Here is a 15,283-nt window from a genome sequence, read left to right on the forward strand (position 1 = left end):
AAAGTGTTTAAAGTATTTGCAAGAATACAATAAATTAGACTTGCAATTTTAATTAAATATTTAGAAATCATAGCTTTAACTATTATTTACATGTTTTAGAAAATATAATTTGTTAAATCCATAACTTTTTATTTGTTATATAAATAGTATATAAGGAAGTAGAAGAATGTTAAGCTTTGAAACATTAAAAAATACTCATTGATTAATGAGAATTAGTCATAAGACTAATATATTGGGCACTGAAAAAGTAGTGAAAGAGAATTAATATTTCTCTCCATGAACAAAGGCCCATAACCATGTTTATAAGATAAAAATGAGATTCAGTGAAGCTAAATTACTTACTCTCATGAATGGCAATCTCACCAAAGATTTGAACATAAGCACTAAACAAATGGGTTCACAACAATGATCATAAGTACTTAAAGCCTGTAGCATAAAACCTGGTACAGATGGATATCTAATATTCCTTAATATTCTGCTCCTCCTATCCCCAGCCTAAACTAAACTAAATCAGGGTAATTCTATATAACACACACACACACACACACACACACACACACACACGAGTGTAAAGAAGTCCTAACAAATAGATCCTCTTCTTCCTTCCCTCCTCAACACCAACACATAAGTGATTTCACCCATTAAAGTGATCTGAGTGGACAAATAATTCAAAGATGGCTCTCCAGTGAACCACACATCCTCTATTTGAACCATGAATAACCAATTAAGGCCTCCTTCTACCTCCTCATGAGCCAGGGCCATCCCCACTTAAAACCAACAGGAGGAGGCAGCCATGAAGCTCCAGGACTTTCACCACCACTCTGGAAGAAACCATGAAGCCTGTGAATTAGGGTCATTACTCTGGGGGAAAATAAGCATCCAGGGAAGCAGACTAAGAAGACTCAGTAATAGCATGAGACCAGTACACTGCAGTAGAGCAAGCCAGCCACTGATGGACAGAAATGACTGTTTAGCCCTCTGGTGTATGAGCAGTAGAGCTTCCATGAGTCCAGCCTCAGCTACTACACCAGTACCCCCTTCTCCCCCCAGCCCAAACAAACAAGAACTGCTTGGCCAAGTTCATCAGTCCTAGGAACTACGAAAGATCAGCATAAATCAGAGTTTTAAAATCACTATTGTTTTGGACTATTTTTTAATACTACAGTGGGCAAACAGTGATTAGCCTCCAAACACTTCAATAGGCACTCTCTCTTTTTAGGTAATAAGACCTGTGTGTCCCTAGACATTTCGCTCTCTTTCCCTACATGAACAGCCCATCATACTATTTCCTACTCTACCCACACTCAGAGTAGTAATAACATAGACTTTATCTAATATTTCAAAATTATCACCTATTAAGATAGCCAGACAAAGAATATTTTCTTTCTCCTTTTTCAGGAAATAGTTGAAAACTAACTTAATAACGAACATTTTCCAAGCAACATTCCATTCAAGAACTCCTGGGAGTTATAAAATAACCCCCAAACTAAGAGGGTAGAATGGCTCACCCTTTAAATTCTTTATATCTTGAGGCCTTTGATTTAAATCATTATTTTTATTTAAAAAAATCAAATCACACAGTATTCTTAATAAAGCATTATTATTTCAAGGAAAAGGATAAAACTTTCCAAATGCAAATGTTTAGCTGGGGTAGAGTTGTAAAAGATTCCAAGACATTAGTCAGGAGATGGATTGCTTTGCTATTGAAAGTCTGGGTTACAATATCGCTGAAACCAAATTCCCGTCAGATTAGTCTTTACTCAAAATGAATGTTTGTAATTATGAAATGAAATAAGTTTTAATTTGAATTGCCTAAAAAGGGGAAACCAAATATTGTGTAATTACAGGAGAAGAAATTTGAGATGGAAAACAAGATAGTGTTATTTACAAGTAAAAAGGCTTTTATGGGATTATGGGGCTTTAATGTGCATATTTGTAGGATTTGGGGTGGCAGAAGTTGGAACTAAAATATTTTTCATCAGCGTTTATTTACAGCGTGCATGCAAGAAATGGAATCCCAGACACATCTGATCTTGGGCTTATTTAAACCTTCTATATCCCAACTAAATCTGAAAAGACTCAATGTTAGCCACACATAATGGAAGTAATCAGGGAGTGTGATAAAATAAGTATTTGAAAACCACATGCAACTTTTAGGCTCCAATCCAGAACTATAAAATCTACCGTAGAGACATAATGAGCCTGCCTCTCCTTTCGTGGAGGAGTAAAAGTAGTAAGAAGCCATGTCCTTATTCTCCCTCTACAACGCCTAGGACCTGAAGCCCTGTCCCCTCCCCCTGTTGGCAATGCTTTATTGCAAAGTCTGCCCACAAGCAGCAAGAAGCAAGACTGCAGTGGTTTGTCTGTCTTTAGTTTTCATCTTTCTTGACCTCTTTCCTAAAGCCCCATTTCTCACATCCAAAAGTCCAGACCATAGGAGAGAGAGATCTTCCCAGTTACCTTTCCCACAGACTGCACTGCTGCTGCTCTTTGGTGGTTCTGACCTTTGGCTCTAATATTTTCAGGGGTAAAGGCTTTCAAGATAAGCATTTCCTTCTCCTACTAAGGATAAACCAACTTGTATCAAATCACTCTTCCTAGAGGTATTGTCTCCTTAAAATAAAGAACTTCACACATAGCCTGGTCCACAATGCCATGATGTTCTTCTTCATAGACTGCAGACTTGTCATGAGAACATGGTGGCCTAGCCAGGAACTAACTCTCCGGGAGTCTCTTCCAGTCAGGTATGACTGATTTCTAGCCATGAAACATGGATAGAAATAATAGATACGTCTGTTATGTGGCCCACTGTGTCTTTCCACACAGTTCACAGTTTCTTCCCATGTTGCTCTTCCACTCTGCTCATGGGAACAGAAGTCACCCTGTGGATGCTTTGGTAAAGCTCTGTTTAGCTGGATCCCTGAATTAACAATGGAAGAGGGTCACCCCGTGCTCATCGGGTCCTTCCCCGAGCTGTTACAGAACAAGAAAAATGTGTTTGGGTCTTTTGCTTCCTTTTATAAAAGTCTTTGGATTTCATTTTTTAAAATTAGGTTGGCATTTTTCTTGAAGCTGCAATTACAATATCCTAAATAATGGTAAAGCCCAAGAAATCATTTTCTACTGACAGAAACTCAGACAAGTTGGGTAGATTTCAGAAGGGCAAAGAAACTTCCCAATTTCCTGAAAATCACCCATGGATAGAGTCATCTCAGTAACCCTCCAGGAAAATTTGTCTGCAATCAGAGACAGAAACACCTGCTAATGGAACGCCCATATGTGTTGTTAAAGATGGTCCAATTTTGTCTTTGGCAAAGAATCAACCCAGATCCTTGCCACCGAGTCTCAGCAGTCATTGTTGAGCCTCAGAATACCCCAACTAAGTTCCCTACAAGTCACTCTCAAAGTTCACTGAGCAAGAGGTTGAAGGTGTGATACAGCTGGTACAGCACTAGCCAATGGGTGAAAGTCTAAGTGATGGAGTTCAGGTCCTGGTCTCAGACCAAAAAAAAAAAAATAAAAGTTCACTAATCAAGAAAAAACATCTCCTGCCTATAATCGTAGCTACTCAGGAGGCTGAGATCTGAGGATTGCAGTTCAAAGCCAGCCAAGGCAGGAAAGACTGTGAGAGACTCATCTCCAATTAAGTGGAAGTGGAACAGTGGCTCAAAGTGATAGAGCACTAGTCTTGAGCACAAAAGTCTAGAGACAGTGCCTGAGTTCAAGGCTTATGATCAACCAAAAAAAAAAGTTTCCTATCATACAATAGCATGTTTCTTTCATTCCAGTATTTATTAAATAATACAAATATCAAGCATTATGTTAGATACTGACTGAAAACAGCTTACTGTTCATTGGTGCCAGTAGGGAGAATAATTATGGGAATTCAGAGTTATAAAACAGCAAGTTACAAAAACAGTATAGATACCATTATTATTGTTTATTAAATACAAATTATTTTTCAGAGCATGATATTCCTTATTCCATTTAATTTTCACAACACCTTCATCCCTATATTATAAATAGAGAAATCAAGACTTGGCATTAAGCAAAGTGTAGAAACTAGACATATATCGCCTCTATTCGTCTGTTTTCCAACACTGTGATGATATACCTGAGACAAGATAGCTTTAAGAGAATAAAAAAGACGTTTACTTAGCTCACAGCCCCAGATGTTCAAGGACATAATGCCAGCATCGGCAGGGTTCTGGGGAGGCCTCATGGGTGAGGGTGTCAGGAAGATGGGATCACAGCACTGAGTCAGAAGCTAAGGCGCAGTTCAGGGAGTAGACTGCGCATCACAACTGGTTCTCAAGAGAGTACAGAATTGCATCCCCAGTGATCTAGAACTTCCTACTCAGCCCCCTCTCTTAAAGCTCTCAAGCCTGCCAGGATCACCATATTAGGGACCAAGCTCCCAATACAGGAACTCTTGGGGAGCATACTCAAACCATATCCAAATCATTGTAACAAGCCAGTGGCCTGTAATTTGAACCTGTAATCCTAGCTATGCAGGAAGCTGAGATCAGAGGATCAAAGTTCAAACATCGCCCAGGCAGGAAAGTCCATGACCCTCTCATCCCCAATTAACCAGCAAAAAACAAGAAGTGGATCTGTGGTTCAAGTGGTAGATCACGATCCTTGAGCAAAAAAAGCTAAGGGACAGCACCTTACCCCTGAGTTTAAGCCCCAGTGTGCATGTGCACTATCTCTCTCTCTCTTTCTCTCTCTCTCTCTTTCTCTCCCACACATACACACACATAGAAAGAAAAAAATTTTAAATATAGCAACTACTATCAAGGTTAGAACCTGAAACAAAGTCTTGTCTGATTCCAAAGTTATTTGCTAATTGTATGACCTTTGGCAACTTGATTAAATGCCGGAAGTCATCATTTCTAATCTGAAATGCCATCCCAGTCCTAAAGAAAATAATTTCTACTGAGAATTAAATTTCCAGGCCTAATTGTTTACACTCCATGGTATCCTTTATGTACATGATACCCTCATCGTATAATTTATGTGTACTCTGTATAAAAATCTGATCTCTTGAACAATTTGATTGCTTCAGACATCAAGGGAGGGAGAGGAAGCTTAAATAAATATTTAGGGTTCCTATTTTGAAACAATGTTCCAGATGGCACTCCTTAAAATACTGCTTGCCTTCACTCAATGTGAAACCCACACCACCCTCCCACCCTCCCCCCACTACCATGCCCCCTCCCCCCCAAGGTATCTGCATCTTTACAACACAATAGAGCTATGGTCACAGGACACAGGGCTCCTACTTTTTGAATCCACACGTGTGTGTGTGTGTGTGTGTGTGTGTGTGTGTGTGTGTGTGTGTGTGTGTGTGTGTGTGTGTGTGTGTGTGTGTGGCTATAATTTCAGAAGAGCAAAGGAGAGAAGAGAAGATCACCTCAGAAGTTTCTGAGCTGTAAGATGCACATTGACATGAGTCCACTTGATGGAACCTGGCATTGAGCCACTTGCTACTCAACGGAATCCTGGCACTTTCCAAGTGCTTATTTGGGCTCAGTCACTGACTGAAAATGGAGCATCCCTGAAGAAGTGAGAAATACACATGTGGAGAAGATTCTCAGACCCTGCTGATCAAGAATCACAGAGGAAGGACACTGGGCTATCAAGGACCCGAGCCAGACCAGTGTCTGGGGATTAAAGACTCAGGGACTTCAGGATCTTCATCTCTCAGATGACAGCCTGGGAGCCTGAAGTGGCCCTCTGCAGGGGAGTGGAAAATGGAATAGAAAGGAATGGAGCCACAGCAACAGAAAAAAAATTAAAATGCTGCTTTCCTTCCCACAATCGGAGTCCCTAGAGAATGGATCTTGTTCACTTTGAAATAAATCTGTAATATTGCTTCTCCCTAAGGAAATAGAATGTGCTATTTTTTTTTAAATTCTTGTTGAAAAAGAAAATAAATATATTTGAAGGCTTAAAACAAATAAAATATTTTTTGTTATTGTGTAAGGTCTCCTCCCCTGCCCCACCCCAGCTGAGCTAGGTTGTTAAGAATGAAGCTTCTGGAGGTAGAGGCCTAGGTTTTAGTCTGTACTATTTGCTAGTTATAAGATGCCAGGTAAGTTTCTACCCCTAGGTAAACCTCAGCTCCCTTGACTATAAAGGTGAATAGTAATGGTACCCACATTCCAAGGTTGGCAATAATTAAGCACCACATAAAACACTTAACAAAGTACCTGAAACCCAATCAATTCTTAAGAAACTTTTGACATTCATATGGCAGTTTTGACAAAGGAATTGAAGGAAATGTTCATTAGGCATCCAGAGATTTACAGAAGAAGCCACTAGAAAAATAGAACCTGAATTGTAAAAGTGGCAACCAGCAGAGCACCAGTGGCTCATGTCTATAATCTTAGCCATGTGCGAGGCAAGACTATCTCAACTGATAGCTGGGCATGTTGGCATGAACTTGTCATCTTATCTACCTGAGAGGTCAAGATTGGGAGCATCGCCGTTTAGCTGTGACAGAAAAGTCTGAGAGACTGTTTCAATGAAAGATGGGCATCGTGGCTCATACCTGTCATCCGTGCTATCAGAAGGAGTCTAAAATGGTCAGGTTACAGTTTGGGCAGGAGCTCATGTAAGAAAAACAAAATAGGACCTATCTCAATAATCACTGAAGCAAAAGACTGGAAGTGTGGCTGAGTAGTGGAGCACCTGCCCACCAAGTACAAAGCTATTACCACAAAATAAATCCAGTACCACAGAAGAAAGAAACTAGAGAATGGATCTTCACCAGATGCTAAATGTGCCAACACCTTGATCAAAGCCTTCCAAGGATCCAGAACTGTGAGAGATAATTTCTTTCTTTCTTTCCTTTCTTTTTCTTTCTTTCTTTCTTTCTTTCTTTCTTTCTTTCTTTCTTTCTTTCTTTCTTTCTTTCTCTCTTTCTTTCTTTCTCTCTTTCTCTCTTTCTCTCTTTCTCTCTTTCTCTCTTTCTTTCTTTCTTTTCTTTCTTTCTTTCTTTTTTTTTGGTTGTGGGACTTGAACTCTGGGCCTGGGTGTTGTTCCTCAGCTCTTCAGCTCAAGGCTATTACTCTACCACTTGAGCCACAGGGCCACTTCCAGTTTTCTGGTAGTTTATTGGAGATTAGAGTCTCCTGGGCTTCCCCCCCCCACGGGCCCCCCTCCCCCTGCTGGCTTTGAACCTCAATCCTCAAATCTCAGCCTCCTGAGTAGCTAGGATTACAGGTGTGAGCCACCAGCACTCAGCTGAGAGGTACATTTCTATTGTTTATACGCTTAGTTTAGATCATCTCACTCTGGAGAAATCGCCCAAGACAGTCAATCATATTTTCTGTGCACTTTCCATGGGGATAGATTCTAACCAATTAACTTTTAACTAATTAACTCTAAAATAGTTATTACCATTATCTCTACCTTATGAATGAGGAGACTAAGGCACAAAGAGAAACTAAAAATACTCAACGTCCAGTAGCCAAGGAGATGGTCACAGTCAGACCCAAACAGCCTGAGTACAGAGGAGAGCCTGGGGGCTGAGCCAGCCTGGTCATTACAGCAGGTCATCAGTGAAAACAATGCTGGCCAAGAGCACTGAGCCTCACACTGCACTCACAGCAAGTCTGCGGCAAACTCTACTCCATACAATTTTCTTCTTTACGAGTGATGGGATTAGACCAGATAGAAAGCTTCAAAATAAGTAGACTTCATCTTCTTTCAGTGTCATTTGTGCCGAGCAACAAGACTGCCTACTCCGCATCCTCTCTAGGCAATCTGACAGCAGGAATCCAGCTCTCCAGTGATCCCCTCTGCTTTCCCCTAGAATTATCCCCTGGCTAATTCACTCAGCCATCAGGGCCAAATCTCCATTTCCTAATTGGATGAATCTCTTTGGAGTAAGGCAAGGGAACACAGAGAGGGCTAAATCACATAGGGGTGAATCTTGAGGCTCCAGAGTCTTATCTTATTCCTGAATATAAAGCAAAATACTGTCAAGGTTAATTGGGCCAGAAAAAAATATTTAGAGGTGTGACAATCGTGGGAGCTCTCCTGAAATGATTACGTCTCATTTCTCCTACGTCTCAAGTGCATTCCATTGAACTGGTCCCATATTTCTTTCGTGTGTCATAACATTTAACCAAGAGTTAGGCTCAGAATTGGTGCTCAATAAATACTTGTTGACAGATTGACTAAGACAGGAATAGTTCTGTGTGCCCTAAGTTTTATTTTACTAAACTAATCTCTCTTGGAATACAGTTAGAATGTGAGATTAGATCTTGAAGAATACATCTTCACCATCTAATAAGTTGAGGATTTAATAGAATGTTTTCATGTTCTTTGATCTGCTATCTTTCTGGGGAGGTTTAATGTCACATACTCAATATTTTGCTACTCAAATTATCAAAGGGCTTATGAGGAATTTGAATGCGTGGCCCCATCCCAGACCTTTTGAAATAGAATCCATATTTTGACAAGAGCCTCAGAATATTGGTGTGCATATTAAAGTTTAAGATGCAAGGCCCTATTGCACTGAAAACAAGGGGGAGGGGTGCTAAAAGTTCCTACTAGGGAAGTGCTAGATATTCCTAAAAGTAGTGTATTAATTCCTAGAGGAATTTAAAAATTATATTTATATGACATTTAAGTAGTTGTGCAAAGGGGTTACCATTCAACAAATAGGTTTATTAAGTACAATGCATCTTGATTGATGTCAACCTTTCCTCATTCTCTATGACCCTTTCCCACCCAAGCTCTCCCCTCAATTTTCTTAGTTTCATAGGATATACATTGAGTATGGACACTGCTTTCCCACAGGATTTGTTTTCTTTTTAATGGATAAGGGGATTGGTCAGTGGTAAGACCTTACCTAGCACACACAAATGTAAATGTAAATACTTTTTTTGTAAAAAAAAAAAAAACAAAAAAAACGAGGAGCTGGAACTAGTGGCTTCCACCTGTAATCATAGTTATTCAAGAGGCTGAGATGTGAGGATCACAGTTCAATGTCATGCAGGGCAGAAAAGTCCATGAGATTCTTATCTCCAATAAACTACTCATACAAAGCCATAAGTGGCACTGTGGTTCAAGTAGTACAGTAGTAGTCTTGACCACAAACAGTTAAAAAAAAAAAAAAAAGGTTGGAAGTGGAGTGGTGGCTCAAATGATAGAGCATTAGCCTTGAGCAAAAAAGCTCAAAGATAGTGCCAAAGCCCTGAGTTCAAGCCCCAGGACCAGTACACAGATGCATGAATGAACGTGTATGCGTGCGCGTGCACACGCACGCACATGCACGCACACACACACACACACACACACACACACACACACACACACACACACACACACAAACACCAAAAAATGTTTTAAAAATCAGAGAAGTTAAATGGCAAACACAGCCAACCTGCTGAATACAGGTATTCCAGATATCTGTACAAGGAGGGTCAGGAGAGGAGACAGAGGACAGCCAAGGACACTTCCCAAAGCAGTTTCACTATCTTCTGCATCCTGTCAACCTCTTCCACTTTCCGAGAAGTGTTTTCCAGAACTCTCCTATATAATGGAAGAGGGAAAGAACAAGAAAACAAAGGTTAAACACCAAGTGAATAGCAATGATGACTTTCAAACTGCTGAGCTGCAAGGTCCAGCATTTGCTCCGTGCTTGTAGCAATCTCTCAATAAGTGATTAAAGGATTAACCATCCAATTTGTTCAAAAGAACATGAGATTTATATACTTATAAGGTCTCAGAAGACATGCACACGAATTATCATAACAATATCCTAGCCCAGAGGAATCAGACAGAAAACTAATTCACATTCACAGGATGAATGTACAAACTAACCTCAAAGTGTGAAATAGTGACTACCTTACCACTATCTCCAATAATATTGAAGAATATATTTTGATGTTATTATCCCTACTTCTCAAGCGATTGATTCTAACTGGAAATGAAAATTGTAACCAGACATCAGTGGCTCACTCTTGTAATCCTAGCTACTCAGGAGGCTAAAAATCTGAGGACTGTGATTCAAAGCCTGCCCAGGCAGGAAAGTTAGTGAAACTCTTATCTCCAATAAACCTCCCAAAAAGCAGGAATCCTGACCCTGAGTTCAAGCTCTAAGATCAGCATCCAAAAAAAAAAAAAAAAAGGAGAAAAAGAAAGGAAAGAAGAAGTGAAAATTGTGCATAAGTGAAATACAAGTTATTTGACATGTCTACACTTTTTTTAAAAATCTGGGTCTCTTAGAGGGATTGCATCTGATTCTAACCGGCATGCAAAAGAGGTAAATTTCCATTTGCAACAGAGCCCAGCAAATGCTAAGCCTCACCCTGTATTCCAGAAAAGATAGATCAGACTGGAAGGTTGTCATTATGAGCAATGAGCTCAGCCAAGAGACAAGAGCTAGACAAACGATATAATCCCAATCTTTTGGCTTTGTATTTTGTTTTGTTCTGCTTTTAAAAAAAATTAAATCTGGCCTCCCTCAAACTGTGCAGAAATGTTTATTAGAAAGGACAAACATCACATCCCCTGTGTCAGAACAAGTGAAACACACCCTTTGGAGGGGATCAGATGCCTGGGTTCCAGTATGGAATTGGTTCGTTGCCCACAAGTAAAGTCTTCATAAGCAGGTCAATGCAGGTAGATAGATGTGCCCTGGGGTTTGGCTGTTTGCTTCAGGCTAATCTGTTCACATATAAGTGACAGTCTTCACCTTAGATGAAAGGCTTGGGGTGGTGGGAAGGGGAGGGGGGCACAGAGAGATATCACCATTATTTTTTACCCAACACAAATATCCACCTTGTAAGAACCAACCTCTTGCTATGGATGGTAACGCCTAAGCCAGACTTGGTAAAGGAGAAAGGAAGAAAGGAATTGAGATTTGGATATCAGCAAATAAGACTGGTACCTACAAGCAAATGAAAAGCAGACATGATTGCAGAATAATAGATTCTTAGCCCTGTTCTCCCCACTGTCCCCTCACTTTGCGGCTGAGAAGGTGACTTAGCTAGTCTTTGACTTCTTCTTCAGTTTCAGTTCCTCCAGTTTGTCTCTTGCACAGGATTTCATACTTGTGCTCTGCCTTTCCAAAGTGACCCACAGGGCTCTCCCCTCTTTTAGAACATGCATTTATTTTCTCTACTTAACTACTCCAAACTTTAGCTCCTACCTGGATCATCTTCATGGCTCTTCTATTTGTCATTTCTTCTAAATCTTCTAATACTGATTGGAAGAAATCTTTTCCAGAAGGTTCTACTGTAGTCTACTACAATAACCTAGCCAATTCCCCTGAATGAAAATCCATTCCTCTGACTTGGGGCTGTGTTGGGTTGTTTCATGATTCTTGTGTCTTCATCAATGGTGATCCAGTTCCTCATTATAGGCTGGGGCAAGGGCAGGGGAATGTACCATACATATCCTCCCAAGGCAGGATCCAGCTCTTTTCTGAGCTCTCAACATATTGAGCCTCCACACCGAGCATTGGCAGTCTTTTGAGCTCTCTGAACCAATGAAGACTTGTGTGTCTAGGTTTAAATAGGTAGATCAAGGACACACCAAAAGAAGCTAATCCACCTGGCATCAGTGGCTCACACCTGTAATCCTAGCTACTCAAGAGGCTGAGAACTGAGATCACAGTTCAAAGCCAGTCTGGGCAGTAAAAATCTGAGAATCTTACCTCCAATAAACCACCAGAAAACTGGAAGTGGCACTGTGGCTTAAGCCGTAGAGCACTAGCCTAGAGCTGAATTGCTGAGGGACAGCGCCCAGGCCCAGAGTTGAAGCCTCGAAGCCAGAGTTAAAAAAAAAAAAGGAGTAAATCCAATTAGCACCAGACTCAACGATTCAAATTCATCTTGTAATCTCAACCTTTAATCCAAACATGAGAAGTAAGTGTAAATGATGAAAATTTTTATTCTTTTTCTTGGTGGGGGAGGGTCAGTCATAGGGCCTGAACTCTGGGCCTGAGCACTGTCCCTCAGCTCTTTAGCTCAAGGCTAGCTCTCTACTACTTGTGAGCCACAGCGCCACTTCTGGCTCTTTCTGCTTATGTGATACTGAGGAATTGAACCCAAGGCCTCATGTATGCCAGGCAAGCACTCTACCACTAAGCCACCTTCCAGCCTCCCCCCCCCCCCCGACACTTTTTGAGATATAGATATATACAGAGAGAGGGATAGATAGCTATGCCTTTTAAGTCTCCTTTCTTGTTACCAGAACATAGATCCATAATCACTGGGAATCCAACTTCTGAAATGTTTCCAATTTTAACAAAGAAATGTTTCCAATTTTAACTGACGCTCAAAGTATCACTAAAAAAGTATCCTGAGGGGCTGGGAATTCAGCTTACTGTTAGAGTGTTTGATTAGCATGCATGAAGTTCTGGGTTCGATTCCTCAGTACCACATAAAAAAGGAAGGAAGTAGTACTGTGGCTCAAATGGAAGAATGCTAGCCTTGAGCAAAAGAAGCTCAGGGACAGAGCACAGGCCCTGAGTTCAAGCCCCAGGACTAGAAAAAAAAATATCCTGAGGACATTAAATTAATCCTTTATCAAGTCATCTATCAAGTTTCTAGCCAGGAATAAAAACTATAGGTATTAGAGAATTTGGGAAAGTTGTGATCATCTGATAATGATAGGCAGAGCACAGAAATCCTGTTTAAACAACAGACTTTTTTCCATAGTGGTTTTAGATAATAAGCCTGGTCAGTGTTAAATAGTCTCCTGAGATTAGTAACATTTGTCTTCTGAGATTAGTGAGAGTTGTCTTCCGGGACTCTGACCCAAAGACTCTTTTGCCACAGAAGAGAAGCGTGGAAGTGTATGAATCTTTTGGAAGGAATTCCTGGCACCCCTTCAAAACTAACTCAAGCTCCAAGGAGGTTTGAGAATGTCAGAGTGGACCACAGCCAACTGGAAGGACAAACAGCATCAGGTTCAGAGCTGCAGTGAATGGAAAGCAAGCACAAGGGGGTGGGGGTCAGGACAGAGATGAGATGACAAGGGTAACTCAGACAGAGGTCACACCCAGTGAGCTGCTCTGCTCACAGACGCCAGAGCGCCACTGGAGACTTTATAATATAAGAATAGCCAAAAATGATCCTTTCTCTTTGTGCTGATCAAAGTGATTTCCCAGCAGGACTGCTTTGAAAAGCATCACAAAAGTAGAAAACCCCTCAAATCCTTCTCTTCTTCACAATCCCCAGCTTCTTGGTAATGAGCTGAGGCAGGTGATTTATGCAGCAACCATAACCTCTAGAATTAACTTTATGCAAGTATGGGAAGTATTTTGTTTTTTTATTTTTTACATATTTGCCTCAGACCCAAATGGATTTGGGCTGCTTCGTTTTTATACGGGAGTGGAGGAGGAGTTTCAAGGAAACATATTCATGATTTATAATATGCAATCCCTTTCTGATCATTTTCTATGAAAGGGAGGAAAGAGATTAATTGGCATGAAGCAATTTCCAAGGTCAGCTCAGTGACTTCTCACTGATGGGCAAACCATATTCTTAGCATCATAGAATTTTAAAGCTAGACAGCACCGTGGAGATTAGCTAGCCAAATTCCACATTTTCCGGGTGAGTTACCAAAAATCAGAGATCATTAGCCCTTTTCAATGGTGGCATGGTAGTATTGGCAAAGCCAGAAGTAAAACAAAACTTCCACACATGTTTGACCCAATCCTGTCACCTTCTCCCTATTAGCTGAGAAGCTACTGTAGATGTAACTCTGAGGAAAATATAATAGACACTCACTTCAAGAATCCAGGCTGGGTGAAAGCTACCTCAGTTTTACAGGAGGCCTCAACCATCTGGAATTTCCCAGCTGGTTTGATGATTAGACTGTTGCTATTCATGAAGGCATGGATATGATTTTATACCTGAACTTATACATTTCTGCCAAGAACATTGGCTGAGGCATTATTTTTCTAGTCACTAATATAATGAGAAAACTCACCTATGGATTCCACCCACTCCCACAGGGACTTCTCCTGAACTTCTAGAGAGCCATCTGTGTACACACAATGGATGTTTCCTAGGTGAGAAGCTTCCTAGAAAATACCAGATGCTAACTTAGGCATTGAAAATCAATTTTCTACACAAACATTGATTAACTCAAATAACGTGTGTCTTCAAAATCATCTGACCAATATGATCTTTTTTTTTTTTTTTTTTTTTGTCGGTCGTGGGGCTTGAACTCTGGGCCTGGGCGCTGTCCCTCAGCTCTTCAGCTCAAGGCGAGCACTCTACCACTTGAGCTACAGCGCCACTTCCGGTTTTCTGGTGGTTTATTGGAGACAGGAGTCTCACAGTCTCTCCTGCCCGGGCTGGCTTTGAACCGCGATCCTCAGATCTCAGCCTCCTGAGTAGCTAGGATTACAGGCGTGAGCCACCAGTGCCGGGCTACCAATATGATCTTGGATACAGTATCTCTGTCTCTGTCTCTGTCTGTCTCTGTCTCTGTCTCTGTCTGTCTCTGTCTCTGTCTCTGTCTCTCTCTCTCTCTCTCTCTGCCTATCCTGGGACTTGATCTCTGGGCCTGGGCATTGTCCCTGAGCTGCTTTTGCTCAAGGTTAGCACTCTACCATTTGAGCCACAGTGCCACTTCCGACTTTTTCTGTGATTAATTAGAGATAGGAGTCTCATGACTTTCCCTCTCAGGCTAACTTTGAACCATGATCCTCAGATATCAGCCTCCTGAGTGGTTAGGATCACAGGTATCAGCCACCAGTGCCCAGCACAGTATTTTTAAAGCAATTCTTCAACATGTACATTATTCCATCTATGAATAAAAGAACCAGGGCTAGAGGTATGACTCAGCAGTATCACACCAGTTTAGCAAGTACATAGCCCTGGGTTCAAACCCCAGTACTATTAAAATATGATTTAAAAAAGCAATAATAATAATACTGTATTATTCAAGAAAGGAAATATGAAGTTCTAGCCAGGCACTAGCAGCTCAAGCTTTTAGTCCTAGCTATTCAAACAACTTGGATCAAAGGATTTAAATTCAAAGCCAGCCCAAGGAGGAAAGTCTTTAAGGCTCTTACCTTCAGTTGACCAGAAAAAAGCCAAAAGTGGAGGTGTGGCTCAACTGGTAGAGCACCAACCTTAAGTGAAAAAGCTAAGGGAGAGCACCTGAGTTCTCAGTACCAGCACAAAACAACAACAAAGGCAAAATCTCTGAAGAAACATGACTAAGTCATGCTCTCTGCTTTGCTCAGCTTTCTTACCCTCGCTGGAGCTGCCCTGCTCCACACATTTCCTGATCCAAGGCATAG

General features: G+C 40.9%; 1 long non-coding RNA gene across 3 annotated transcripts in view; it reads right to left on the reverse strand.

The window, feature by feature from the left end:
- Positions 1–15,283, reverse strand: part of LOC138829122 (uncharacterized) — a 165,480-nt gene that overhangs the window by 35,383 nt on the left and 114,814 nt on the right. For 2 of the 3 annotated variants that reach the window (XR_011372504.1, XR_011372498.1), the window contains one exon: positions 9,401–9,549. This is a non-coding gene — a long non-coding RNA (uncharacterized lncRNA). Of the gene's footprint in view, positions 1–9,400; positions 9,550–13,959; positions 14,054–15,283 lie in introns of all 3 variants that reach the window. The other variant, XR_011372494.1, reaches the window with a different exon arrangement.

This window comes from Dipodomys merriami, unplaced genomic scaffold (genome assembly GCF_024711535.1).
Source record: "Dipodomys merriami isolate MVZ:Mamm:240054 unplaced genomic scaffold, mDipMer1.0.p SCAF_1, whole genome shotgun sequence".
NCBI lineage: Eukaryota > Metazoa > Chordata > Mammalia > Rodentia > Heteromyidae > Dipodomys > Dipodomys merriami.